General features: G+C 39.5%; 1 long non-coding RNA gene across 1 annotated transcript; it reads left to right on the top strand.

Moving 5' to 3' along the window:
- Nucleotides 1-3011: 3011 nt before the first annotated feature.
- Nucleotides 3012-3618, top strand: LOC122758520. The gene is made up of 3 exons (XR_006358158.1): nt 3012-3131; nt 3244-3355; nt 3438-3618. It is a non-coding gene; the product is annotated as an uncharacterized LOC122758520 (long non-coding RNA).
- The last annotated feature ends 293 nt before the right edge of the window (nt 3619-3911 follow it).

Below are 3911 nucleotides of genomic sequence, written 5' to 3'. Positions count from 1 at the left end.
AGGATCAAATATAGATACATATTTCTAATATCAAATAAAATAAAATAAATTTAAGAGGTTTTCTTTTTAAATGAACTAGAAAATGAAAAGAAATGGGACACATGGTGGTGCAGTGGTGGCCATTGTTAGTAGGTCACGGTTCAAATCCCTGTTCTAACAAGGGCCTTCTCTCTGTGTGTTGTAACGGTCGTTGGGGAACAACAAAGATAAAGAGGCAATTATTTGATTGATAAAAAAAAAAAAAACAATCATAATAATGATTTTAATATTTTTTTTATTAATTATTTGAAAAATTAATAAATGTAATTGTACGTTTAATTGTCGTTTGCAATTGTAAAAAATTGCCTGTAATTGTAATAATATCAAAGATATCCCAATTAAACAGTAACAAAGTTATGGTTGCAAGTTCAACTCCAGCCCTGGCAGGTTGTACTCAATTCCCTTGTAAGTCGCTTTGGATAAAAGCGTCTGCTAAATGACATGTAATGTAATGTAACTTCGAGCCAGGGGAGGTTGTATGGGTCTATCTGCCCCAGAGGAGGAAGAGGAGGTGTCCCAAGCTGGACAGTGCATGGTTGGGGCCCTACAGAGTTCTGTAGAGACTGGGGGAGGTGGTCTACCGGGTGCTGCTGGTCACCAGAGGGAGGAGAGTTGCCCTACGTCGAGACAGGCTGGCCCCTTACAGAGGAAGATGGACTCCAGTCTACGAAATGACGCCGGTGGTGCATCCTGAGTCGGCCAGCGATCTCCAAGGACTGGATGGCTCATGCGACGTTCAGTCAGCGAGGTATGAAGCGCCTGTTCATGCTGCTCCAGCTGTCTCACCAGAGGGAAGTCCGGCCTGGTCTTCCATGGCCCCCAGTGTCCTTGCAGAGACAGGAGGCCACCGAGACACTATCCAGCTTTGTAGTGCTTGTTAGGAGCGTAGTGTAGCTAGGGGTGGGACATTAGGTTCATAGAGGGCAAGAAAGTACCCTGGTCTCACTGGAAGTGAAGGCAGTCTACCCGGGGGGGGGTGAGTTTACTGGTTAGATATTAAGTCGTGCCTACTGGACTGTAAGAGACTACTTGCCCTAGAAATGCTGCACTGAGTTTGGCACTTTGCCTTTTTGTCCCCGGCCAATCAGCAGTGCACATGTTGCTTGATGCCCAATGCGGCCTGCTGATTGGTGGGTGCATGGCAGCCATGTTGAAGAAGCCAGTGTGTGTTGAAATGAATGAATGAACCGTGTGTGTTGACATTCTTTCGACTATGTGTTACTTTGGCTAACAGCTGCGCCGCACCATAACGCCAATAAAGGCTCAACAAAAAAGTACGCGACTCGAGTCTGTGTGTCTGTTTGTGTCGGCGTTACAGTATTGTTGAACAGTATGCAATTGATTAAAGCATAATTAAAAGCTTTTAAAACAACTGAAGGTTTCAATTAAGGTCAAACAACTACTATTTTAGGTTTAAATATTTGTACATCAGTACCTCACCAGTCATGCACCTCACCGCATGTCACTGATCAGAGCTCATTACTCTAGTTTTAAAGTCTTTACACTGAATACATGAATGACATGTTAAAGGAATATAAATCTTGAGGTATGTAAGATCTACTGACCCAGTCAGTTATACTGCACACAAGTGGAACAAGATATAACAACAGACCTGAAATCAGCACCAAATGTGAATGTTTTTATATTCTCCAACGCTCATGATTGAACTATACTGTACATTCTTTTAATCATTTTAAAGTAAATGTTTTTTATGCTGCACTGTCATATTTAATGCTCTATTTTACTTACTTATTTATGTCTTTTTATTTTTTTACACTTATTATATTGCCTTGCTTTGTGTGTGTGTGTGTTCTCCTGGTTTTCCTGCTTCACAGTCTAATGACATGTAGATGTTTGAAAAGTAAAGAGAGTGCAGAGGATCATGAAAGTGAGCGACTCATCACTTCTTTAAATAATGTCTGGTGGGATGTTGACATTGGCAGGTGATGTGTGCGCCACAGGCTGTTAAAAGACTAATGGGCCCAGCCATGGAAAAACCAGGAACAAGTCTCCCAAGGGGAGGGGGACACATCTGAAAATATTTGAAGAAGATGTGGCACTCAAAAAATCAAACTGGTTTAGCCTCAATGATTTGCACCTTCATGGGGAGCCAAGTGACAGTATCATCACATTTACATAGTCCAACCTCCTCAATGGTTCAATGAAGAGGTCCAAGGAGGTTCCCAGAGAAAAATAAAAGGATATATGAGTATATGTTTCATAAAAATGAAAAACAAGAAAGGTAATACGTAACCGTCAGAAGGATCAAATATAGATACATATTTCTAATATCAAATTAAATAAAATAAATTTAAGAAGTTTTCTTTGTAAATGAACTAGAAAATTAAAAGAAATGGGACACATGGTGGTGCAGTGGTGGCCATTGTTAGTAGGTCACGGTCCCTGGGGCCTTCTCTCTGTGTGTTGTAACGGTTGTTGGGGATCAACAATGATAATGTGGCAATAATTTGATTGATGAAAAAATCCCAATAAGAATAATAATAATTTTAATATTTTTGTATTAAATATTTGAATTTATTAAATATAAAAATGTATTTATTTATTTGTACAATGAATTGTTGTTTGCCATTGTACAAAATTGCCTGTAATTGTAATAATATCAAAGATATCCCAATTAAACAGTATTGAAGTTATGAATCCAAGCACTGACTCTCTCAACACCTGTTCGTCACAGTATTCACGTACAAAAGATACAGAGCGTTCTTTAGGTTAATAAAAGTAACAATTTATTAAATTAAACAATTTGAAGTTAAATATCACAAAGTTCATTGGATTTTAATAACATGCTCGGAAAGAGTGACGACATTGGAAGTCCTCAGGTTTGGGAGAGCATGAAGAACAAATTACTGACATCAAACCTGACCAATCAAAACCAACCACCTGTCTCCTGTGACCTGTTTGACTCCTCCCCTCCTCTGTAGTGAGCATTTAAATAGAAACTTAAACTTTCATGTGTCTCATCATCATCATCATCGTGTCTCATCATCGTTTTGAAACTAAAGTTTCAGAAGCAAGAATGGCTCTTTATCGTGTGGCTGTTTTGGCGCTCGTCGTTCTCCTGCTGCTTTATGGTAAGTTTTGATACATGTTTTTGCAGCTCATATCTGCACATGTTTACTGTCATGCTACAGCAAAAATGATTTGACTGTTGAAGAAGCTGATGTTTTGCTTTTGTGATTACAGTTGCAGACAACGAGGCTTTTCAGTGCTCTTCGGTTGGTTCAGGAAACTGTAGAACTCAGTGCTTTGGGCATGAAGTTCATCTAAGCCAGGCTTCCTGCGCTGGTGGACAAAAGTAAGTTGAGATGTCCAGATGCAGCAAAAATAGCCCGTAGATTTATTTGAGTGTGTGATTATATGTTGTTTTTGTTTTAAAGATGTTGCTACCCGGATTATTGGGAAAAGTAGGCTCGCTACAAGACTCAGCAGATGTTTGGACAGACACACGACGTGGAGTGGAGACGTGGAGGAGTTGACTCTTAACGCGGATGACTTCAAAATGTTAAAACAACCTGCTTGTTGCTGATTCCTGAATAAAAATATTCTTGGTTGACATCACATTGCCTTTAATATTGGCCACACATCGTCATGTCTGTCTCTACGCTGACCGCTGAGATTGTGTTAATTAATTTAATTAATTAATGATATTAATACTTGTATCTACTTCAAATGAACCACTTGTGAAAAAAAGGTTGACATTTGTAAAGCATGGGTCTCAAACGCAAATGACTTGGGTGCCACTGAGCATATCGTCAGGTCAGGAGAGGGTCAAGTGAAACTTTTTGCACTGTTGAGTTGGGGTGGACAATATGAGTTGAGAATTGTACATAGTCGAGGTAGAATCGAAAGAA

This window comes from Solea senegalensis, linkage group LG21 (genome assembly GCF_019176455.1).
Source record: "Solea senegalensis isolate Sse05_10M linkage group LG21, IFAPA_SoseM_1, whole genome shotgun sequence".
In the NCBI taxonomy this organism is placed as follows: domain Eukaryota; kingdom Metazoa; phylum Chordata; class Actinopteri; order Pleuronectiformes; family Soleidae; genus Solea; species Solea senegalensis.
This window is presented reverse-complemented; position numbering and strand designations above follow the sequence as displayed.